Here is a 26,205-nt window from a genome sequence, read left to right as displayed (position 1 = left end):
GAACCCCGATCTGTAGCCTGCCCTCCCCAACCCCGAAACCCCGATCTGCAGCCTGCCCTCCCCACCCCCCAAACCCCGATCTGCAGCCTGCCCTCCCCACCCCCCAAACCCCGATCTGTAGCCTGCCCTCCCCACCCCCCAAACCCCGATCTGCAGCCTGCCCTCCCCACCTCCCAAACCCCGATCTGCAGCCTGCCCTCCCCACCCCCCAAACCCCGATCTGCAGCCTGCCCTCCCCACCTCCCAAACCCCGATCTGCAGCCTGCCCTCCCCACCCCCCAAACCCCGATCTGCAGCCTGCCCTCCCCACCCCCCAAACCCCGATCTGCAGCCTGCCCTCCCCACCCCCCAAACCCCGATCTGTAGCCTGCCCTCCCCACCCCCCGAACCCCGATCTGCAGCCTGCCCTCCCCACCTCCCAAACCCCGATCTGTAGCCTGTCCTCCCCATCCCCCTGAACCCCGATCTGTAGCCTGCCCTCCCCACCCCCCAAACCCCAATCTGCAGCCTGCCCTCCCCAATCCCCCCAAAACCCCGATCTGCAGCCTGCCCTCCCCACCCCCCCAAACCCCGATCTGCAGCCTGCCCTCCCCAACCCCCAAACCCCAATCTGTAGCCTACTCTCCCCACCTCCCAAACCCCGATCTGTAGCCTGCCCTCCCCAACCCCCCAAACCCCGATCTGTAGCCTGCCCTCCCCAAGCCCCCAAACCCCGATCTGTAGCCTGCCCTCCCCAATCCCCAAACCCCGATCTGTAGCCTGCCCTCCCCAAGCCCCCAAACCCCGATCTGTAGCCTGCCCTCCCCAACCCCCAAACCCCGATCTGTAGCCTGCCCTCCCCAACCCCCCAAACCCCGATCTGTAGCCTGTCCTCCCCAACCCCCCAAACCCCGACCTGTAGCCTATTCTCCCCAGCTCCCAAACCCCGATCTGTAGCCTGCCCTCCCCACCCCCCAAACCCCGATCTGTAGCCTGCCCTCCCCAACCCCCCCAAACCCCGATCTGTAGCCTGCCCTCCCCAAACCCTGATCTGCAGCCTGCCCTCCCCACCCCCCAAACAATGATCTGTAGCCTGCCCTCCCCACCCCCCAAACCCCGATCTGTAGCCTGCCCTCCCCATCCCCCAAACCCCGATCTGTAGCCTGCCCTCCCCAATCCCCTCAAACCCCGATCTGCAGCCTGCCCTCCCCATCCCCTCCTGATTGCCGGAGATTCCTTTGAGTCCTTGGCTGCGGCCTCCTACCGCTGGTTTTCCCACCTGGCAGACGGCCAACCTGTCAATTTGACATGCGCTGGGTGGGAAGCGGAATAAAAAAATTATAATGTGGTCCTGCTGTTAAATTCGGCAAGATCCTCGAGTCCCCAACCTTGCCTGGTTTTGCAGCCACATTTGGCCTCCCTTGCTCCCTCGCTGTACTCTGGCTTTCCGAGTTAGAACTTGTGGTTAGTCATGCAACCCCTATCCCCTCTACACTGAAAGGGTTCTGTTTCCTCTTTCTCCTGCTGTGCTGTGAAAGATTCAACAATGGCTGCTATACCGATGTTCTGGGGCAGCAAATTCCTCTTCATCAGCCATTTCATTATTGCTGTAGTGACACTTGATCTGATATGGAGTTAATTGTTCTCTTTTTGATTATCTCATAACTTGTGGAATCCTGCAAGGCATTTTCGTGATTAGCTTTTAGCAAGTAAATCAAATCATTCATTTCTCTGCCAATTGTAAATCATTTTTATTTTGAGGAGCAATCAGCAGTTTTAAAATGAAGAAATCGTTCACTAGCTCTTTCCCTTGGAGTGTGCCAGTGGTCATAGTGCATGTATATTTTTTTGCTAAAATTAGCAAACAGAGGAAAATATATCCTTAAATGAGTAAACAACTATGCAACTCAATTTGTGGAATGCCACAATGGAGCACATCTTATGGTACAAAAATATACTAAACAAATGACAAGCCCACACTGAAAGCACTATTATTTTAATTGCAATGCTCTGACTCATGCCAGAGTTTCATTAAAACATTATTAAAAGAAACAATTAGAAGCAGCAGGATATTGCATGCTTACAGACAACCCTAATTCCTCGCTGTAATCGTTCCAGAACAGACAACTGATCTTTTTCTGAGCCAATACAAGAGCTTCTGGAGTAAAGGATTAGGCTGGACAGTTTGTCACAATCCATCAATAAACAAAGAGACCAGTAAAAGCAGCAGCAACATAGTTTGCTTCTTCTATTCTAGGAAGATAGGATTCCCTTGGGTTTTCGAAAAATTGTTGAGCTGCAATACAATGAAAATATTTAGTCATATGACACTCCATTTAGCTCAAAGGAATTTTAGAAAAATAGAACATCTGTATTGGAGAAGTCAAATGACCATATTAATTCATGAATGTATTGTGCCATTAAAGATAATCTGCATTTAGCAGCTCGTTATTAAAAAGAATATTGAAGAATCTTTACAAAATTATTTAGAGGCACATAGTCTATTGAAGAATATGAACAAGTAATATTGATTTATTAACCTTTCTGTAACATTTCTCTTTTTTGAAAAAGTGCATGGTACAACATAATTACTGACGCAAATTGAGGTTTGTTCAGCAATAAACTACATTTTTCTCATATATTTCCCATAAAAATGGGCACACAACTGGAAATGAACAAAATTTCCAGCTGCCTTTCCACATCATTGCTTTCTGTATGCACTTCATTTTCCCACATGTCATAGATAAGCAGTTGTACTTTGTGACTGGAGGTATGTTGTTTGGGGTAGGTGGTAAGTGAGGCAATTCATTTCTAGAATAATGATGCTCTGTATTTAACTTCTTGTTGGTCTAGTGATGGACGTGTATTGAAATTTATGCTCTGAAGCAATCCAGGTGCTTTTCAGGTGCTGATAAGAGAGACATATCTGTCCACTTCTACCCACTTGCCTTTATTCACCGAGGCATAGTTTACAAGAGCAGGGAGGTTATGCTTGAACTGTATAAAACACCAGTTAGGCCACAGCTAGAGTACAGCGTGCAGTTCTGCTCACCACATTACAGGAAAGATGTGATTGCACTAGAGAGGGTACAGAGGAGATTTATGAGGATGTTTCCTGGACGGAAGAATTTTAACTGTGAGGAAAGATTGGATAGGCTGGATTTGCTTTCTTTGGAACAGAGGAGGCTGAGAGGAGACCTTATTGAGGTGTATAAAATTATGAGGGGCTTGGATATAGATAGAAAGGGCCTATTTCCCTTAGGAGAGCGGTCGACAACCAGGGGGTATTGATTTAAAGTAATTGGTAGGAGGTTTAGAGGGGATTTGAGAGGAAATTTCTTCACGCAGAGGGTGGTGGGGGTCTGGAACTCACTGCCTGAAAGGGTGGTAGAGGCAGAAACCCTCACCACATTTAAAAAGCTTTGATATGCATTTGAAGTGCCGTAACCTACAAGGCTACAGACCAAGAGCTGGAAAGTGGGATTAGACGGGATAGCTCTTTGTCAGCCGACACAGACACGATGAGCCAAAATGGCCTCCTTCCGTGCTGTAAATTTCCATGATTCTATGAATCTAGCGTAAACACTGGAACTGGCTCCTGGAATGAAATTAAAAGAATATGAAAAAGCAACTTTAAATAGTCAGTAAGTATATATTTGTAGTTCCCTATTTCCTAGCAGACTAGAGGCACTCAGAAATGCAGATCAGACTTCACAAATACTCAGGGGCAAAACTGACTGTCTTTGCGCTTCCCATTAGCGTCCCCAGGCTTTGTGACCGGGCATGGTGCTGACATCGACACGTGCCATAATCAGCGGGAGTTTTGCGGCAGTACTACGGCATTGCGCCCCGAATTCCTTCACCTGGAGACCGTGACGTCATTGCCGTGCGCATCACCCCTGTAGCGCCCCAGACCTGAAATTGCCTTCCATCACCTGCAGCAGCGCTGGATCGAAAACATCGCCAGCTGCAGGAGGTGTGCATCAGGCGGCCGGCCGCTTCGGGGGCGATGATTAAAGGCGAGGTGGCCGAGGCAAGTAAAAAAAAAACCTTACCTTTCTTGTTCCAGTTTTTTTTTGTGGGTTCCTGCCCACAATTGCTCAGCCCGGTTCTCGGCTTGAGTGCCGGGCTGATCGCGGCTGCCCTGGTGCTCCAGGTAGATACCTTTTATATTGCAGAGCCTGCAGTGATGGGCCTTCCCTTTAAAGGGAGGGAAGGAGCCTTTGACTGCAGCAGTGCTGCACGGCCCAGTGTGTAGCGTTGCTGAAGTCTCCATCCCGCCTGCTGCCGATTGTGCTCCAAGAATAAAGTGGAGCGCAAACGGCTAATTTTTTTTTTAAGTTTGAAATCATTAGTGCCTGGAGCTAACTTTTCAAACTTTTAAATGAGGCAATAGTGAATTTCTCCCACTCAGAATTTCAGCTGAGTACAATATAAAACCTAAATACTCAGCCCCATTCTTGATGTAAAAGGCAGGGACTCCATAGGTCGTGATTACAGATGCTCAATAAAGGAAAGCCATACATACCTATATTATCAATGTCTACATTGCACCAATGATGACACTTCAAAGATGCTTCATTGCCTGTGAAGTGCTTTGGGACCTCCTGAGGATGTGAAACGTGACATATAATGCTAGTTCTTTCTACTTTTTAATAATGAGTGATTTACAGATTTCCATACTTACAAAATAAAAACAGAAAATGCTGCAAATACATTGCAGGTCAGGCAGCATCTGTGGAGCGAGAAACAGAGTTAATATTTCAGGTCCACAGATGCTGCCTGACCTGCTGAGTATTTCCAGCATTTTCTGTTTTTATTTCAGATTTCCAACATCTGCAGTATTTTGCTCCTCCATACTTACAAACATGTCTGTACACTGTATTTATTCTGTTGACTGTTTAAATATTCTTTTATCATGCTTTTAAAAAAGACATGCTTTCAATTCAAATGGCCACTTTGTTACTCAAGCTAACTTAAGCAATTGCCTTGAAACAGAACCAGTGAAGAATACAGATGTGAACTCTAATGTTATTTCATTGGCTGCTAAAACTATTTTTGACTCTGGGTAGCTGCTTGGTGAATATCTGGGTGTATGCAGTCTTTTGGATCAGAAGATCAAGAATGTACTGTCTGAAACATAAAATTATTACTCTGGAAGACAAAAAAATGACAGCATAAAAAAAAAGCCTCTCGAGTCAATAGAACTATTTGGGTAAAAAGAAGACTTCTCTTCAAGGTGGAGCTCCTGAAATAAGGGATTGAACCAAGATTTTGTCTGAGTGATTCCGTGGTTGCTATACGACCTCAGAATCACTCAGACGAAACCTCGGTTCAACCGATCTTTATTCAAGCATATGCAGGGGAAGAGTTCAGGCATGAACCTTTGAAATATAAGGGTTTCTACATGCACATTTATATAGTTTTTCGAGGTGTGCGACCCTCCTACAAAACTTCTATGACCACCGGTTGGCCTACAGCTTATCAGCAGAGCTTCACTGATTTGTAGACCCTTATCAGACTGGCTGCTGAGTGGTTTCCCAACCTGTCTATATCCTATCACATGTCAACCTTCTGGAATATGTTGCTCTACAGTGTCAACTTTGCCTCAGTTTCTTCTGATGTGTGGTTTAACCTTGCTTCCCATGGTCTGTTGTGCATCTGGTTTCTTATCTTCCCTTTCCCATGAGTTCTAGCCATAACTACTTCTTTCTCATGAGTGCAGTTGCTGCTACATTCTATGTTTCCAGACAGCGTACTCCCTACTGTCCTTGGTATGTGTTGTTCCCATAAATGTACTGAATATGTTGTTTTCTATCATTCTGTACTAAAGTTTAACACATTGTTTGGTTACTTAGGATGGTTCATTTACCATCAAGCTTTGCTTCTTAGGCTTTCTCCATTTTAAAACGCATTTTATATAATTCGTAAGTGAGTTTTATAAGTAAGCTTTATATATATAAGTAAGTTTTACATACAATCTGTCAATAGGCGATATATTACAATCTCTACCTTGAAATGGAGGAACTCCCGACTCCTCACAACCTCTTAATACTGATAAGCCCTTTAATCTGGACCATTTTATGTGTCAGATCAATTCACTACCTCCAGTATCCATTTTAGTGACCATCTATCTGTCTACTTCCACTTTGGTGACAATACTTTACCCACTTACAGAACCAAGGTGGGTAGATGGAGTTAAGATACAGATCAGCCATTTTCTAATGTGATGGCAGAACAGGCTTCAGGAGCTCAATGGCCTACACTTGTTCCTGTGTTCTGATGTCCTTTAGCTGAACTGCTGGTGATAGGCTTGAAAGTGCTTTCTTCAATGTATTTTGACATTATTTTAAAAGTGTAATTTAAAGTACATTGTCATGTGAAATAGAATACTTGTTTCAAGACTTATAATTAAACTCACCCTTTAGCTAATTTTGTATATTTTAAAAACGATATAATAAGCACGTTAATTTAGGATTGTCAACAGATTCAGATGTATTCAGTTTTAGTACTTTTGCAGACTGAATAGCTTTGCACCAAATACAAAAATAAGACAGAAAGGTTGTTTTGAAACTATTAGTAAGGTGTCTGCCGTGGCTCACATTCTCACTCCTGAGTTAGAAGGTTACGGGTTCAAGCCCCACGTCAGATACTTGAGCACAAAATCCAGGCTGACACTGCAACACAGTACTGAGGGACTGCTGCAATATCAGAGGCTCCTTCTTTTGAATGAGATGTTAAACTGAGGCCCCCACCTTCCTTCTCAGATGAACGTAAAAGAGCCAATGGCACTTTTTTGAAGACGAGCAGGAGAATTCTCTCTGATGTTCTGGCCAATATTTATCTCTCTACCAACATGGATTTGTGAAAGGGAAATCATGCTTGACAAATCTTCTGGAATTTTTTGAGGATGTTTCCAGTAAAGTGGACAAGGGAGAACCAGTTGATGTGGTATATTTGGACTTTCAGAAGGCTTTCGACAAGGTCCCACACAAGAGATTAATGTGCAAAGTTAAAGCACATGGGATTGGGGGTAGTGTGCTGACGTGGATTGAGAACTGGTTGTCAGACAGGAAGCAAAGAGTAGGAGTAAATGGGTACTTTTCAGAATGGCAGGCAGTGACTAGTGGAGTGCCGCAAGGTTCTGTGCTGGGGCCCCAGCTGTTTACATTGTACATTAATGATTTAGACGAGGGGATTAAATGCAGTATCTCCAAATTTGCGGATGATACTAAGTTGGGTGGCAGTGTGAGCTGCGAGGAGGATGCTATTAGGCTGCAGAGTGACTTGGATAGGTTAGGTGAGTGGGCAAATGCATGGCAGATGAAGTATAATGTGGATAAATGTGAGGTTATCCACTTTGGTGGTAAAAACAGAGAGACAGACTATTATCTGAATGGTGACAGATTAGGAAAAGGGAAGGTGCAACGAGACCTGGGTGTCATGGTACATCAGTCATTGAAGGTTGGCATGCAGGTACAGCAGGCGGTTAAGAAAGCAAATGGCATGTTGGCCTTCATAGCGAGGGGATTTGAATACAGGGGCAGGGAGGTGTTGCTACAGTTGTACAGGGCCTTGGTGAGGCCACACCTGGAGTATTGTGTACAGTTTTGGTCTCCTAACTTGAGGAAGGACATTCTTGCTATTGAGGGAGTGCAGCGAAGGTTCACCAGACTGATTCCCGGGATGGCGGGACTGACCTATCAAGAAAGATTGGATCAATTGGGATTGTATTCACTGGAGTTCAGAAGAATGAGAGGGGACCTCATAGAAACGTTTAAAATTCTGACGGGTTTAGACAGGTTAGATGCAGAAAGAATGTTCCCAATGTTGGGGAAGTCCAGAACCAGGGGTCACAGTCTGAAGATAAGGGGTAAGCCATTTAGGACCGAGATGAGGAGAAACTTCTTCACCCAGAGAGTGGTGAACCTGTGGAATTCTCTACCACAGAAAGTAGTTGAGGCCAATTCACTAAATATATTCAAAAGGGAGTTAGATGAAGTCCTTACTACTCGGGGGATCAAGGGTTATGGCGAGAAAGCAGGAAGGGGGTACTGAAGTTTCATGTTCAGCCATGAACTCATTGAATGGCGGTGCAGGCTAGAAGGGCTGAATGGCCTGCTCCTGCACCTATTTTCTATGTTTCTATGTTTCTATGTTTCTATGACCAAAACAGATTATCTGATCATTATCACATTGTTGTTTGTGGGAGCATGCTGTGTGCAATGTGGTTGGCATGTTTCCTACATTACAACAGTGACTACACTTCAAAGAAGTACACAGGCTGTCAAGCGCTTTGGGACATCCTGAGGTCGTGAAAGGTGCTATATAAATGCAAACCTTTCTTTTCTTTATCTTTTTGGAGAATTGTTGCGTGTTTCTGTACATCTCCCTAATTCTACTTTGCACCATTTTACTTTAGAAGTATACACTGAATCATTTCTAAAAGTGTTAAATGGCAGGAACTGTGGAGAATGGAAGCAGCAAAAGATGTTCTTACTCAAAGGGTTAAAAGTATTTTGGAATGCTGCTGAGTATTTGGGAGACTGATTCACTACAGGACCAGACTAGAACAATCCAGGCTATCTCCAGTAATGAAAGATCTATTTTAATCTTTCCTCACAGGAAATATGGCAAAGTATGTATCCACCAGGGATAACTATTCAGGTAGATATAGGGATCAAAATTTGATTTCTACCGCCAGCTGATGCCGCCTGAGTGAGGCAGCAATGGGGCGTGAACGGCTAGCCGGCAGCGTTAGGCATGAGTGTCGCCTGATGGGAAATTCAGTTGTCCTTTTTCAAGGGTGTATAGATTTGCTGCCCCGCCGACTGCCACCATGGAAATCATGACGTCAGTACGCATGCAACGCCTCCTTGGCGCTGGTCTCCCCAAATTCACTTTAGCCGTCTCACTTACCGGCTGGCAGCGATGACACCTCAAAAAGTTGGTGGGGAAACGAATCCGGGGCGTTATTTAAAGGAAGCTGCAGCCAGCCCAGAGAGCTCGTGGTCCGTGCTGCATTGGCTGATCGCACAGTTCGAAGGCGCTGGCGCTCTGTGATTACTGAATCCTAAGCTTCAGTACTAGCATCTCTGAGACATTGTTGCCTTCAACCTCAGATACATTTGGAGCTAGCATATCGCTTTTACCTCTGCAAAGTTATGGGAGCAGTGATCGCACACCACGTCGTCATCTGCCGGTGAGGACTTCAAAGGTGCCGGCTGCAGAGACAGCTTATGGCAAATGTGGATACTCGCCAGAAGAGAGACCCCAGACAATGGGGCAGGAGGCCATACAGTCGCAGGGTTTACCTTGTGCATTATTCTTACCTTGAGATGTCCGAGGACCAGTGCCTAAGAAAAGAGGTGGTGATGGAGCTCTGCCAGCTCCTGCAGACATAGCTGGCAGCTGACATCGGCACCAGCACCTTGCTGTCAGTGGCAGTGAAAGTGGCAGCAGCCCTCAACTTCTATGCTACCAACGCCTTTCAGTCTCCTGTAGGTGAGATATGCAACATCTCGCAGTTTGCAGCACATTGCTGCATTCGTCAGGTAACCAATGCACTCTGCAGCAAACGAATGGATTACGTCAAGTTCAGCATGTCCAGGGAAGACCTTGATGAGTTCTCCCATGGTTTTGCCAGAAGTGCGGGCGTCCCCATAGTTCAGGGGGCCATTGATTGTACGCATCTGGTATTGCGGGCCCCGCCTCACCTGGCCAGCCTATTCACCAGGCCATCTGCTGAAGACAGTGCATCCCACCCTCCAAGCCTCTGTGCATACAAATGGAAACACAAGATTGTGACAAATGAAACAAATTTTTACAGAAAACACCATAGTGTGCTGTAGAGAAGCACTAAATGATGCCATCATTCCACAGCAAACAATAATTGAAACCAGTCACCTTGAAACATTATCACCCACATCCATGTGCAACTATTCACATTACTTCATCATGGAACAAGGACAGCATTTCTGGCCAGCATGACACAATTCTTTATTGACTCATCCAACTGCAACTATTTACATTAGTTCACACTCGAGCAAGGTCACCATTTCTGGCCACTAGCATATACATATTTACCAGCTCTTTCAAATCGCACGGGGTAGCCTGGAGGAGGAATTCATAGAATGCACACGGGATTGTTTCTTAGAACAGTATGTTACAGAACCTACAAGGGAGCAAGCTATTTTAGATCTGGTCCTGTATAATGAGACAGGAATAATAAACGATCTCCTAGTAAAAGATCCTCTCGGAATAAGTGATCACAGTATGGTTGAATTTGTAATACAGATTGAGGGTGAGGAAGTAGTGTCTCAAACGAGCGTACTATGCTTAAACAAAGGGGACTACAGTGGGATGAGGGCAGAGTTGGCTAAAGTAGACTGGGAACACAGACTAAACGGTGGCACAATTGAGGAAGAGTGGAGGACTTTTAAGGAGCTCTTTCATAGTGCTCAACAAAAATATATTCCAGTGAAAAAAAGGGCGGTAAGAGAAGGGATAACCAGCCATGGATAACCAAGGAAATAAAGGAGAGTATCAAATTAAAAAACAATGTGTATAAGGTGGCCAAGGTTAGTGGGAAACTAGAGGATTGGGAAAATTTTAAACAACAGCAAAGAATGACTAAGAAAGCAATAAAGAAAGGAAAGATAGATTACGAGGGTAAACTTGCGCAAAACATAAAAACAGATAGTAAAAGCTTTTACAGATATATAAAACGGAAAAGAGTGACTAAAGTAAATGTTGGTCCCTTAGAAGATGAGAAGGGGGATTTAATAATGGGAAATGTGGAAATGGCTGAGACCTTAAATAATTATTTTGCTTCGGTCTTCACAGTGGAAGACACAAAAACCATGCCAAAAACTGCTGGTCAGAGGAATGTGGGAAGGGAGGACCTTGAGACAATCACTATCACTAGGGGGGTAGTGCTGGACAGGCTAATGGGACTCAAGATAGACAAGTCCCCTGGTCCTGATGAAATGCATCCCAGGGTATTAAAAGAGACGGTGGAAGTTATTTGAATGGGGAGAAATTACAACATGCTGCGGTGCAGAGGGACCTGGAGGTCCTTGTGCATGAATCCCAAAAAGTAAGTTTGCAGGTGCAGCAGGTAATCAGGAAGGCGAATGGAATGTTGGCCTTCATTGCGAGAGGGATGGAATACAAAAGCAGGGAGGTCCTGCTGCAACTGTATAGGGTATTGGTGAGGCTGCACCTGGAGTACTGCGTGCAGTTTTGGTCACCTTACTTAAGGAAGGCTATACTAGCTTTGGAGAGGGTACAGAGACGATTCACTAGGCTTATTCCGGAGATGAGGGAGTTACCTTATGATGATAGATTGAGTAGACTGGGTCTTTACTTGTTGGAGTTCAGAAGGATGAGGGGTGATCTTATAGAAACATTTAAAATAATGAAGGGATAGACAAGATAGAGGCAGAGAGGTTGTTTCCACTGGTCGGGGAGACTAGAACTAAGGGCACAGCCTCAAAATATGGGGGAGCCAATTTAAAACCGATTTGAGAAGGAATTTCTTCTCCCAGAGGGTTGTGAATCTGTGGAATTCTCTGCCCAAGGAAGCAGTTGAGGCTAGCTCATTGAATGTATTCAAGTCACGGATAGATAGATTTTTAACCAATAAGGGAATTAAGGGTTATGGGGAGCGGGCGGGTAAGTGGAGCTGAGTCCACGGCCAGATCAATCATGATCTTGTTGAATGGCGGAGCGGGCTCGAGGGGCTAGATGGCCTACTCTTGTTCCTAATTCTTATGTTCTTATGTTCTTATGTTCTCAATAATTTCCCACCACTTCCCTTTTCCCCCCTTCCAGGCCTACTGCTCCTCCTCAATGTGGTCTCAGTGCCTGCAGCAAGGCTGGTAGAAGGTCGCAGTGCTGGCATTGCTGCCATAGCCGATGGCCTAGCAGGACATTCCACACCAGCTCAGGCCCTGGGCGGCAGCACTCTGTGGTGGATGGGTTGCAGAGAGCGGCAGGGGCAAGGGCAGAATTATGTCGTCCAGAGAGAGGACATCATGTTCCAACAGGCACCACGCACTGCTACTCCCCCGGGGCAGAGCCTCAGCATCTGGAGCTATCTGATTGAGCACAGATTGCTGCCATGCTTCACCAACATTAGTTCCCAGTGCAACTGATGGGGTCCCAGACACAATGACTGCTGTCAGTTCTTGTGTGGATTCAAGTTGGCTATGCATTATGGCAGACAAATTGATGCCACCATGCACTGACAACATGACAGTCTGCAGGCCTACCATAGCGTCGGCCTGGTGCTCAATAGCTACTGCCATGTGAGCCATAGTCTGGGCCACCATGTCTGGGGCCCCTCGGTCACTTGAAGCATCCAGCATCCATTGGTATCTACCAAGGATCGCCTCGATGAGCTGCTGATTCATAAAAACAATCATTGAGGCAGCCTCCACCACACTCAAAGCAAGTACATTGACACGCCCGGGCACCCTTGACAAAACACCCAACAGATCGCTGTGCATCTGCAAATGACTGTCTTGCGAGATCCTCTAAATTGGTCTCATTATCAGAGTGCGGCTGAGCATCACTCAGATGCGCACTCACTCTCCGGGGAGCTGGCCCCCTGATCTCCCCCCCCCCCCCCGTGGCATTGCTGCAGGCCACTGGGTCCTGGAGCATCACCCACCTCCATCTCCTCTGACAAAAAGCTGCTGGCTGGCCCCGTTTTGTGAGGATGCTAGATTTTCTGTTGCGTCCAGAAAGATGTCCTCTGCCTCCTCGTCCTCTCCACTGTTACTCGCAGTGGAAGGCTGACCTGCAGGCGCCTGGCCATCTGAGTCATCATCTCAAAGCACAAAGCCCGAGAAGAGTGGTTACCTGCAGGGGATGGGGCCAGGAGAGGCAAACGCATTGTAGAATGGCAGTCCCATGGATAGAGCTGAAGGATTGTGGTGTCCTGCCGGATGCTGCAAAGGAACTCAACATACCGTCACTGTACCCCGGGGGGGAGGGGGCGGTCGGCCTCATCCACTACCATGGCACCAACTTGAACGCCCATCAGGGCCGAGATATGTTCCTCAGAAGGAGTCAGGTACTGGAGTTCAGAGATCCCTCCTGCAGTCCACATCTGCTCCCTGCGGTTGTGTTAGACACATTCTATCAGTGTGTCCCAAGTGCCTTACATAGTTTAGTGGACATAACTGTATGAGGTCGTCACAGTTCGATGTAAAATCCATTCGTGGTGTGGAATTGCTGTGTCAATGCTTGAATTAAGGGGGCGAGGACCTAACAGTAACGGGGAGGCTAGCGTCTTTGAGACGCATATGAAGACTGAGGAGTTTACCACATCAGGGGTGGGTCTGTAGAACCGAGTAGCAAGGTTAACAGCGCATTCAGGCTCTTGCAGTGAGTGAGGCTTCAAATTGCAACCTTGCATCTGGCCTCACCCATGTAGAGGATGGATGTCGAAACACTACATTGAGTAGAGAGTGCACAGTGCAATCAGAGCATAACACATTGACGTTTCAAGTTTAAGATACTCACCCGCACCGGTCGCATCATCTCGTTCCACTTTTGTAGGCATTGAGTGGCTGTCCTGGCCACCATGTCACTTGCAGAAACTTCTTCTGAGATTTCCCTTGATAGGCCTCTCCAGGTCATCAAGGAGGGCATCCACGCCGGCGTCCGAGACCCGATGGGCATGCTAATGAACTGCTGCTGCTAGGTCTGCCATCCTCACCATCTGAGTGAGTGTGTAGGAAGCGAATATAACCCCAAGAGGTTGAGGTCCTCAATCAACGCCTCAATGGAATCCAGGTGGTGCCACTATGTCTGTGGCACAGCACCAAATGCAGCCTAATGTTGAGGCCCCACTTAATGGCCCACTCAACGGTGTTTACCGCCTCCAGGTAAGTGTGCAATGCCACGATTTTGCACTGCAATCCACTTTTCCTGCGGCAAAATTGAATTTTGTGTTTCGGTGCCACGCCTAACGCCTGCCGGTAAAAAATCCTCAGCTGGTGACACCGCCTCAAAATTGGCAGTACCGAATTTCGATCCTATAGACTTTTGATTAAGAGATTTTGAATTTTGTATTTTTAGAATCCAATGTCAAAATATTCTTTCCTATCTAATAGATAAAGTAAAGCACCACAAGAGTGCCAAGAATTGGATACATATTTAAATTTCATTCTCCTCCAACTAGCTTGGAGCAAAAGGTTGAGCATTTGTTACTTTAACTTTAGTCATAGCCATCGCATATTAAATTGAAGGGAAATGCTTTTTAGGACACCTGTGCACCGAAATTCACTTGTGCAAGAAAGCTGGCACATCTTTGAATTTTTACTTGTTTTTAGCGCAGGGATCCATGATGCGGCCGTATGAACGATTTTCAGGACTTTAAATTCCCAAAGGAAGTCGGTCATAGTGGGGGCGGGAGATCGACAGGAAGGAGTTGAATTTCGGTCGGGACCGGGACTCCGCTGCTGTCAATTAGTGGTAGAGTGGTGGTGATATCACGGTGCGTGTGCATCACCACGTGCTCTCCCCTCTGTTAAAGGGGAGAGAATGTCAGTTTTCATCTTCAGCCACTGGGCCACAAGGGAGGATTTCGGCCGGGCCAGTGGCCTGGCACCAAAGAGGGGGTTAATACATGGCGGCCACGGCAGTGGGCTCTCCCCTTGAAGGGCTGCTGTGCTGCACTCACTGCGGATAAGGTGCTCTTACACAGAAAGTTATCGGGGGCACCACGCGGTGGGGGATCGATTTTTTGACCTGAATTTTGGTCGGTGCATTTCTCAGGTCGGGGAAAGCAGCGATGCGCGTTCTGATGACATGCTTGTAACGGTCATCAACATCGGGGCGGAATCGGGTCCAGGCCGAAAAATCCCCTACCTGAATTTGCGTCGTGTTGGCCAGTTGACCACAAAGCGGCGGCCATGGAATTCCGATGCATGGTCGCCGCAAACGGACAATAACGGGTCTTTGAGACCCTGAATTTCGGCCCCCTGATATCAGTGTAATGAAGGGGTATTTTGGCCTCGAAATTGTTCAATCAGAACATTTCAGAAATCTGTCCTACATCATTTAGTTCAATTCTTGTTTGACTACTTGCAAGCTGTGCATAAATCAGTATTTCAAGTGTCCATCACTGATACTACAGTATTACAAGGTTGGTTAAGTCACGTCCATGCAACACCAATGTGTAAAACCCCTAATTATTATTCTGCTTGCTGCTCTGAATCAAATTCATTGCAGTCAGCTCCTTTGATCACTGAATTAATTGTCCGAAATAGCAGCAGGCTTGCAAGTATAAAATTAATCTGATTCTGTATTTTTCAGCAGGGTGCAAATCGAGCTGATCGGGAGAAAACAATACTCAAGCAAACTAGCAGCTCTCCTGGATCTGTGAATTAGTTGGCAGCCAGCCAAATCTCCTTGGACAGTTCCTCATTCTGCAACGTGTTTACAGTGACAGCAGCTCGGCACAAAAGTAGGGCAAGAGCCATTTTCAGGTGGCACATTCTAAGCAAAATTTCTTGTCTTAATGACTCGTGAAAGGCTGACAAGTGACAACATACTTTTCCATAAAGAAAACCCATGATATGATGTATTATTATGCTGTTTTTAAATCTGGCATCTATTTTTTTAGTGAATTGAGTGCTTTTATTTGAAAAAATAGTTATAAGATAAAATATACTTTTATTCACTAAAACTAGAATAGACAGCACAGAATCAAGCCATTCAGCCCAACCAGTCCATGCCAGAGTTAGGGTAGTATGTGCCATTTATAACTATGGATCTGGGTCGCAATGACTAGATTTTAATAAAAAATGCAGCTTGTCAATAATATCGCTGGATTGCAGTTATACAATGAATTTCCATACTTACCTGTCAATCTCCCTTAGCATTGCACGTGGGCAGTTAAAATCAAGTCTAGTCTTCAGGTGAAGTGGGGTTAGGTGATCAGGAAATAATTGGACCAGGGCATGTAGACATATTAAAGTCATGCATTTTATCCTTTATGATGCTATTATAAATTTCTATGCCCACTTTTGCAGAAAATGCCTGTTGAAACTTGCTGTAATTACACCCTCTCTCCAGTGATGGCACTGCAGCAATTTCACCGGGGCAGTGTGCAATAACAGTGTGACACATTTACATGGGCAAAATTCATTCTAAATGTGCATATAGGAATTTATAATGGGAGAATTTGACAGGGATGGCTCACAGATGTATTATATAGATTGCAAAAGTCCTTGTGCTCACAAATGCAGGCTCAATGTATTTTCTCAATAACAATGAAATCCTGCTATTATGCATTAAATTAGGGCAAGTTTGCACAATTAAACATGCATAACAGTAATGGCTATATCTATATTAATTAAGCCAGGAGCAAACTGGCATTCCAAACTGCTTTCAAAAAAATGATGTGATCATATTTCGGAGGTATGCTTCATGAACTTAACTATAATAGCAAATCAATGGGGAGAAATTAGTTTGATCATTTCATTTTCTGGATTGTGGAAAGTGCCTATTTAAAAATTAATATTTAATGTGATCTGGTATCTGTTTCTTTGCTAAATATCATAATGTTGATGTCACTGTAATTCAGACTATGGGCTGTAGAGGCCATTGTTGCTTTGCAGTTAAATCAGTAAATCTTATTTATAAAATGTTCATCTCCTGCTGTGAAATTTAAGTGATAAACTAACTGGTTAAGCTATTTATCAAAAATGCCTGGAGCCCGGGTATATTAATTTGCCTTCACTTATTTCATTCATTTTTTTTTACATTACATTCATTCTAGCCTGAATATATTGGGCTTTTGTGAGATCAGAATTATATACATATGGATTGGGCAAAAATCAATAGATACTAACCACATTCATTCTAAAGAATATCTATAAATACTTAGACACATGGCAACTGTTCAAACCACACCAATATCCTACCTTCAGCATTCCCTCACATCAAAGTGGAAGTTTCTATTTCGATCAAAGAATTTCCATTGCGGTTACTGTTAGTATAATGAAACTCAGAGGACACCTGTACAACAGTACAAGAGAAAGACTACAAGGTACACACAGTAACATTCAATCATTTTATTAGCACCAAAGCAAAATGATTTAAGCCATCATCTTTATCTTGGGCCGGATTTTCGGCTTTCAGGTTTTTTCGGCGAAAATGGTAGCGATACGTGAAACTTACCATTTTCGCTGTGCTACTGTTTTTAGGCTGAATTTTCGGATTTTACATTTGCACCAGGGAAAAGGGCACGTTGCACGAGGATTCGCGGCGCAAAAGTGCGAGTTTCGCCAAATTTTGGCTAGGGGCTAGGAGCGCTGTGAGAGAGGCCTTGTGAGGGGAAAAGAAATTCTAAAAAACATTAAAAAAAAATTACTAGACACTTATCTATTGAATCACTGAAAAAAACATTTATAACAACTTTAACTTACCTTTATTGCAGGTTTTCAGACTTACCGCTGCTGGCAAGGCTGCACCGACAGGTTTGACCTGTTGGTATTCTGGGCGTAGCGTACGGGTCGGGTGAGAGCCGAAAGTCCGACGGTAACGCAATCCGTGGTGTTGCACGTCGGCACATCTCTCCCTGCTGGTATGTCCCATCGCCACTGCAAACAATGAGTCGAGGATTCCACCCGGGCTTTGCGACCGGGTTTTCCCCGTGGAGGGTCAAATCGCGGTGAAAAACCGGTCGCAAACTTCTCAAAACCCTTTGGCTCCTCTGCTGCATGTACATTTGACTAGGCAAAAAGAACATAAGAAAATCCAGAGTGAGAAAAGGTCATTGACCCCTCAACCTCACTCTTTCTGGGCCTGGGCAGGACCGGAACCAATGTCCTCGGGGGAGTGTTTGCTAATGCGGTTGGGGAGGGGTTAAACTAATATGGCAGGGGGATGGGAACCTATGCAGGGAGACAGAGGGAAGTAAAATGGGGGCGAAGCGAAAGATAGAAAGAAGAAAAGTAAAAGTGGAGGGCAGAGAAAACCAAGGCAAAAATCAAAAAGGGCCATATTACAGCAAAAGTCTAAAGGGACAAAGTGTGTTAAAAAGACAAGCCTGAAGGCTCTGTGCCCCAATGTGAAGAGTATTCATAATAAGGTGGACGAATTAACTATGCAGGCAACTATTAACGAATGATATAATTGGGATTACGGAGACATGGCTCCAGGGTGACCAAGGCTGGAAAATCAACATCCAGGGGTATTCAACATTCAGGAAGGATAGACAGAAAGGAAAAGGAGGTGGGGTAGCGTTGATGGTTAAAGAGGAAATTAATGCAATAGTTAGGAATGACATTAGCTTGGATGATGTGGAATCTGTATGTGTAGAGCTGCGGAATAACAAAGGGCAGAAAACACTAGTGGGAGTTGTGTACAGACCACCAAACAGTAGTAGTGAGATAGGAGACAGCATTAAACAAGAAATTAGGGATGTATACAATAAAGGTACAGCAGTTATCATGGGCTACTTTAATCTACATATCGATTGGGCTAACCAAGCTGGTAGCAGTATGGTGGAGGAGGATTTCCTGGAGTGTATTAGGGATAGTTTTCCAGACCAATATGTCGAGGATCCATCCTAGACTGGGTGATGTGTAATGAGAAGGGACTAATTAGTAATCTTGTTGTGCGAGGCCCCTTGGGGAAGAATGACCAGAATATGGTACAATTCTTTATTAAGATGGAGAGTGACACAGTTAATTCAGAGACTAGGGTCCTGAACGTAAGTAAAGGTAACTTCGATGGTATGAGATGTGAATTGGCTAGAATAGACTGGCGAACGATACTTAAAGTGTTGACGGTGGATAGGCAAAGCCAAACATTTAAGGATCACATGGGTGAACTTCAACAATTGTACATGCCTCTCTGGAGTAAAAACAAAACAGGGAAGATGGCACAACCGTGGCTAACAAAAGAAATTAGGGATAATGTTAAATCCAAGAAAAAGGCATATAAATTGGCCAGAAAAAGCAGCAAACCTGAGAACTGGGAGAAATTTAGAATTCAGCAGAGGAGAACAAAGGGTTTAATAAGGAGGGGGAAAATAGAGTATGAGAGGAAGCTTGCTGGGAATATAAAAACTGACTGCAAAAGCTTCCATAAATATGTGAACAGAAAAAGATTAATGAAGACAAATGTAGGTCCCTTGCCGTCAGAATCAGGTGAAGTTATAATTGGGAACAAAGAAATGGCAGGCCAATTGAAAAATTCTTTGGTTCTGGCTTCACGAAGGAAGATACAAATAACTTTCCAGAAATACTAGGGGACCGAGGATCGAGCGAGAAGGAGGAACTGAAGGAAATCCTTATTAGTCAGGAAATTGTGTTTGGGAAATTGATGGGATTGAAGGCTGATAAATCCCCAGGGCCTGATAGTCTGCATCCCAGAGTACTTAAGGAAGTGGCCCGAGAAATAGTGGATGCATTGGTGATCATTTTCCAACATTCTATCGACTCGGGATCAGTTCCTATGGACTGGAGGGTAGCTAATGTAACACCACTTTTTAATAAACGAGGGAGAGAGAAAGCGGGGAATTATAGACCAGTTAGCCTGACATCCGTAGTGGTGAAAATGTTGGAATCAATGATTAAAGATGAAATAACAGCGCATTTGGAAAGCAGTGACAGGATCGGTCCAAGTCAACATGGATTTATGAAAGTGAAATCATGCTTGACAAATCTTCTAGAATTTTTTAAGGATATAACTAGTAGAGTGGACAAGGGAGAACCAGTGGATGTGGTGTATTTGGACTTTCAAAAGGCTTTTGACAAGGTCCCACACAAGAGATTGGTGTGCAAAATTAAAGCACCTGATATTGGGGCTTATGTATTGACGTGGATAGAGAACTGGTTGGCAGACAGGAAGCAGAGAGTCGGGATAAACGGGTTCTTTTCAGAATGGCAGGCAGTGACTAGTGGGGTGCCACAGGGCTCAGTGCTGGGACCCCAGCTATTTACAATATACATCAATGATTTAGTTGAAGGAATTGAGTGTAATATCTCCAAGTTTGCAGATGACACTAAACTGGGTGGTGGTGTGAGGAGGATGCTAACAGGCTGCAGGTTGATTTGGACAGGTTAGGTGAGTGGGCAAATGCATGGTAGATGCAGTATAATGTGGATAAATATGAGGCTATCCACTTTGGTGGCAAAAACATGAAGGTAGAATATTATCTGAATGGTGGCAGATTTGGAAAAGGAGAGGTGCAATGAGACCTGGGTATCATAGTACATCAGTTATTGAAGGTTGGCATGCAGGTGCAGCAGGTGGTTACCTTACTTAAGGAAGGATATACTAGCTTTGGAAGGGGTACAGAGACGATTCACTAGGCTGATTCCAGAAATGAGGGGGTTACCTTATGATGATAGATTGAGTAGACTGGGTCTTTACTCCTTGGAGTTCAGAAGGATGAGGGGTGATCTTATAGAAACATTTAAAATCATGAAAGGGATAGACAAGATAGAGGCAGAGAGGTTGTTTCCATTGGTAGGGGAGACTAGAACTAGGGGGCACAGCCTCAAAATACGGAGGAGCCAATTTAAAACCGAGTTGAGAAGGAATTTCTTCTCCCAGAGGGTTGTGAATCTGTGGAATTCTCTGCCCAGGGAAGCAGTTGAGGTTAGCTCATTGAATGTTTTCAAGTCAAAGGTAGATAGATTTTTAACCAATAAGGGAATTAAGGGTTACGGGGAGAGGGCGGGTAAGTGGAGCTGAGTCCACGACCAGATCAGCCATGATCTTATTGAATGGCGGAGCAGGCTCGAGGGGCTAGATGGCCTACTCCTGTTCCTAATTCTTATGTTCTTATGTTCTTAAGAAGGCAAATTACATGTTGGCCTTCATAGCTAGGGGAATTAAGTATAGGAGCAGGGAGGTATTACTGCAGTTGTACAGGGCCTTGTTGAGGCCTCACCTGGAATATTGTGTTCAATTTTGGTCCCCGAATCTGAGGAAGGGCGTTCTTGTTATTGAGGGAGTGCAGCGAAAGTTCACCAGACTGATTCCCGGGATGGCAGGACTGACATATGAGGAGAGACTGGATCGACTGGGCTTGTATTCACTGGAGTTTAGAAGAATGAGAGGGGATCTTATAGAAACATATAAAATTCTGATGGGACTGGGCAGGTTAGATGCAGGAAAAATGTTCCCGATGTTGGGGAAGTCCAGAACCAGGGACACAGTCTAAGGATAAGGGGTAAGCCATTTAGGACTGAGATGAGGAGAAACTTCTTCACTCTAGAGAGTTGTTAACCTGTGGAATTCTCTACCGCAGAGAGTTGTTGATACCAGTTCGTTGGATATATTCAAGAGGGAGTTAGATACGGCCCTTACAGCTAAAGGGATCAAAGGCTATGGAGAGAAAGCAGGAAAGGGGTACTGAGTTGAATGATCAGCCATGATCTTATTGAATGGTGGTGCAGGCTCGAAGGGCCGAATGACCTACTCCTGCACCTATTTTCTATGTTTCTATGTTTCTATCCACAGTCCATGTATGATTATTTTATCATGGAGTTGCCTCATGCAGCAACTATTGATTCCCTCATTTAGGAAAGATAAATTACCTTCTCTGAAATAAAAGATCAAGCAGTGTTGTTAAATAATGACATAATCTTAATTCTCACTTCTCAACATTTCAATCCAGTTACTTTTCAAAGATACCCGTTGATCGTGAATCAAATATTTTCCCTGGGATTCTTGTTCCACATCTAAATCATCCCATGGAACAATAAATATTTCCTAATCACTAATTTAGTTCTATCTTCACTTTCCAGGTTAAATAGTTTGCTTAGATACACCTCACTGACACCTTCCATTATTTTGAAGAGCTGCAGCATATATCAGCTCAGAATGATTTTCTTAAGCAATATATTTATATGCATTTATGTGTTTCATCCAGAATTGGCCTCACTATTGATTTAAGTAATGACAATATAACTGATTTTAGCATATAATTTGGTACCCTCCAGATGCACCCCAATATCAATTTGCCTCATCAACAACTGCATCATTGACCAAATGCTTTCAGAATATGGGGCAGTGCCCTAGGCCCAACCATCTTCAACTGCTTCATCAATGACCTTACCTCCATCATAAGGTCAGAAGTGGGGATGTTCATTGATGATTGCAGTGTTCAATTCTATTCTCAACTCCTCAGATAATGAAGCAGTCCATGCCCACATGCAGCAAGACCTGCCTGATAAGTGGCAAGTAACATTTGTGCCACACAAATGCCAATCAAGACCATATCCAACAAGCGAGAGTCTAACCACCGCCCATGACATTCAACGGCATTATCATCTCTGAGTCCCACACCATCAACATCCCAGAGGTCACCATTGACCAGAAACTTAACCTGACCAGCCACATAAATACAATGGCTACAAGAGCAGGACAGAGACTTGTTATTCTGAGGCGAGTGTCCCCAAAACCTTTCCACCATCAAAAAGTCACAAGTTAGGAGTGTAATGGAATACTCTCCACTTGTCTGGAGGAGATTAACTCCAACAACACTCAGGAAGCTTGACACCATCCAAGACAAAGCAGCCCACTTGACCCCATCCACCACTTTAAGCATGAATTCCCTGCACAACTGGCGTACTGTGGCTGCAGTGTGTACCATCTCCATCTACAAGAGGCACTGCAGCAACTCACCAAGGCTTCTTCAGCAGCACCTCCCAAACCCGCGACCTCTATCACCGAGAAGGATGGGGGCACCATCACCTACAAGTTCCCCTCCAAGTTACACACCATCCTGACTTTGAAATATACTGCCATTCCTGGGTTGAAATCCTGGAACGCCCTTTTTAATAGCACTGTGGGAGTACCTTCACCACAAGAACTGCAGTGGTTCATGAAGGCGGCTCATCAGCACCTTCTCAAGGGCAATTAGAGATGGGCCTTGCCAGTGACGCCCACATCCCAGGAATGAATAAAATTTACCAAATGATCAGTAATCCCAAATCCTTTTTCTTTTCGATCTCTGCCAATCTCTTTCATGTTATACATATGTTTTCTGCTAATGTATGCCTTACCTTACATTTAATATCTATTTTTTATATCTTCTCCTATCTTCTCCTATAATTGATCCAATTAGAGTCATAGCATTTATAGGTCTTTGTATATGCATAGCTCCTCTCTGGACTATCTCCGAAGATCTTGTACAAGAAGCTGGAGACAATGGGTAGACTTCCAATACAATGTCACTTGTACTTTCATCTTGGCTGAGACCAAGAGCTGCCTCCTATGCTGGCAATGGAAGGATATGGATTGATGCAGCTGCATTGCCACTGTTGTTATATATGAAAAAGAGTCTGACTGGATACTGTGAGCTCAAAGTAAATTGTGACCTTAGTCTTTTATTGCAGGTCTGCAGAGTGCCTCTCCAGCCTGTGAGGCCTCCTTAAGTACCTGTGCTCCCGAGGGATTTTGGGAACCCTACGGACAGGGGATGAGCCATCTGGTGGCTGTACAAGGTATATACAAGTTTACATACATAACAACACTCCCCCGCCAAAGTCAATAGTGTAACTATTTACAAGGTGAGTCGATCTGGGGCCTTTCTTTCCCTGGTTGATTGTCTCGGTTCAAATGCTGCTTTTGGTGAATTGTTTGTTGCGTCCTCGCTGGGCTGCTGTGCAGCTGGCCGTGCTGGGCTGCCTGGTGTGGTGAGTCCTGCTGGGCTGCTGCAGGTGATGGGTACTGCTTCGTGGCCAACCGCGGTGCCGGTTGCCACTGGTGTGTATGTTGGGGGGTCAAAGAAGGTAGGATCCAAAGTTGGTTGCTCAGGATAGTCCATGAATCTGAGTTTGATTTGGTCCAAGTGTTTCCGGTGAATGAGTCCATTTGAAAGTTTGACCCGAAACACCCTGCTCCCCTCTTTGGCCACAATAGTGCCGGGAAGCCACTTGGAACCTTGTCCATAATTCAATACAAATTTTGCGTGACACATTAGCACTATCATGATATGTACTTTGTTGAAGCTGCCTGCTCTCTACCTGTTCATGTAAATCAGGGGGAACTAACGAGAGCCTTGTCTTAAGTACTCTTTTCATGAGCAGTTCAGCAGGTGGAATCCCAGTGAGCAGGTGGGATCTCGTGCGGTAGCTAAGCAGAACTCGGGATCGGCGAGTCTGCAGTCAGCCTTCAGCTACCCTCTTCAAGCCCTGCTTGATGGTTTGTACTGCTCTCGCTACCTGACCATTGGATGCTGGTTTGAACGGGGCAGGTATGACATGTTTGATCCGGTTGCGGGTCATGAACTCTTTAAACTCGGCACTGGTAAAACATGGCCCATTGTTGCTCACAAGGACATCAGGTAGTCCGTGCGTGGCGAACATGGCCCTGCAGGCTTTCAGTGGTGACAGCGGACGTGCTTGCCGACATTATCTCACATTCAATCCATTTGGAGTACGCATCTACAACCACAAGCAACATTTTACTCAAAAGCAGGCCTGCATAGTTGACATGGACCCTGGACCACGGTTTGGAGGGCCAAGACCATAAACATAGTGGTGCCTCCCTGGGTGCATTGCTTAACTGCGAGCATGTGTTACATCTGTGCACGGAGGAATCTTAAGTCCGCATCGATTCCGGGCCACCACACGTGTGATCTGGCTATCGCTTTCATCATTACCATGCCTGGGTGGGTACTGTGGTGGTCACTGATGAAAGTGTCTCTGCCCTTCTTGGGAACTACTAACCGATTGCCCCACAGAAGGCAGTCTGCCTGTATAGACATTTCAGCATTGCGGCGCTGGTACGGCTTTATCTCTTCCTGCATTTCCACTGGGACACTGGACCAGCTCCCGTGAAGAACACAATTTTTTTTACAAGGGACAGTAAGGGGTCCTGGCGCGTCCAGGTTCTAATCTGATGGGCTGTGACGGGTGATTGCCCACTCTCGAATGCTTCCATAACTATAACTAAATCTGCGGGCTGTGCCATTTCCACCCCCATGGTGGGCAATGGCAGCCTACTGAGAGCATCAGCACAGTTCTCTGTACCCGGCCTGTGGCAGATGGCGTATTTGTATGCAGACAACGTGAGCGCCCATCTCTGGATTCGAGCCGATGCATTTGTATTTATCCCTCTACTCTCGGAAAACAGTGATATTAGTGGCTTATCGTCCGTTTCCAATTCAAATTTTAGCCCAAGCAGGTATTGATGCATTTTCTTTACCCCATAGGCACATGCTAACGCTTCTTTTTCAATCATGCTGTAAGCTCTCTCAGCCTTAGACAGACTTCTGGATGCATAAGCAACCGGTTGCAATTTCCCAGATTCATTAGCTTGTTGCAATACACATCCAACACCGTATGACGACGCATCACATGCTAGTACCAAATGCTTACATGGATCATATAACACAAGCAATTTGTTTGAGCATAACAATTTTCCAGCTTTTACAAAAGGCATTTTCTTGGCTTTTGCCCCATACCCATTCATCTCCTTTATGCAGTAAGGCATTCAGTGGTTCTAACACTTTGCTGAGACCCGGTAAGAAGTTACCAAAGTAGTACAGGAGTCCTAGAAACGATCACAGCTCTGTCACGTTCTGTGGCCTTGGTGCGTTCTCGATTGTCTCAGTCTTCGAATCGGTGGGCCTGATACCGTCCGCCACGATTCTGCTCCCCAGGAACTCCACTTCAGGCGCCAGGAAAACGCACCTCGAGCGTTTTAACCTGAGCCCCACGCGGTTGAGTCGACTAAGAACCTCCTCCAGGTTCTGCAGATGCTCGACTTTGTCCCGACCTGTAACCAAGATGTCATCCTGGAAGACCACTGTGCACGGGATCGACTTCAGTAAGCTTTCCGTGTTTCTCTGGAATATCGCCGTGGCTGATCGAATTCCAAACGGGCATCTGTTATAAATGAAGAGACCTTTGATGCAGGTGAGGCCCTTCGATGATTTCTCCAGCTCCTGCGTCATGTAGGCCGAGGTCAAGTCCAGCTTCGTGAACGTCTTTCCTCCCGCCAGCGTAGTGAAAAGCTCGTCAGTCTTTGGTAGTGGGTATTGATCCTGCAGGGAGATACGATTGATTGTTACTTTCTAATCACCACAGATTCTGACGGTGCCATCTCCCTTAAGGACCTGAACAATCGGACTGGCCCACTCGTTGAATTCGATCGGCGAAATGATGCCCTCTCATTGCAGCCATTCCAGCTTGCTCTCTACCCTTTCTCTCATCATGGATGGTACTGCTCTCACCTTGT

The 26,205-nt window shown here is 45.3% G+C and overlaps 1 long non-coding RNA gene across 1 annotated transcript; it reads left to right on the top strand.

Annotated features, from left to right (window-relative positions):
- The first annotated feature begins 3,932 nt into the window (after positions 1 to 3,932).
- LOC139262307 (uncharacterized) lies at positions 3,933 to 15,576 on the top strand. The gene is made up of 2 exons (XR_011592943.1): positions 3,933 to 4,012; positions 15,313 to 15,576. It is a non-coding gene; the product is annotated as an uncharacterized lncRNA (long non-coding RNA).
- The last annotated feature ends 10,629 nt before the right edge of the window (positions 15,577 to 26,205 follow it).

Source organism: Pristiophorus japonicus, chromosome 4 (assembly GCF_044704955.1).
Source record: "Pristiophorus japonicus isolate sPriJap1 chromosome 4, sPriJap1.hap1, whole genome shotgun sequence".
NCBI classification, from domain to species: domain Eukaryota; kingdom Metazoa; phylum Chordata; class Chondrichthyes; family Pristiophoridae; genus Pristiophorus; species Pristiophorus japonicus.
This window is presented reverse-complemented; position numbering and strand designations above follow the sequence as displayed.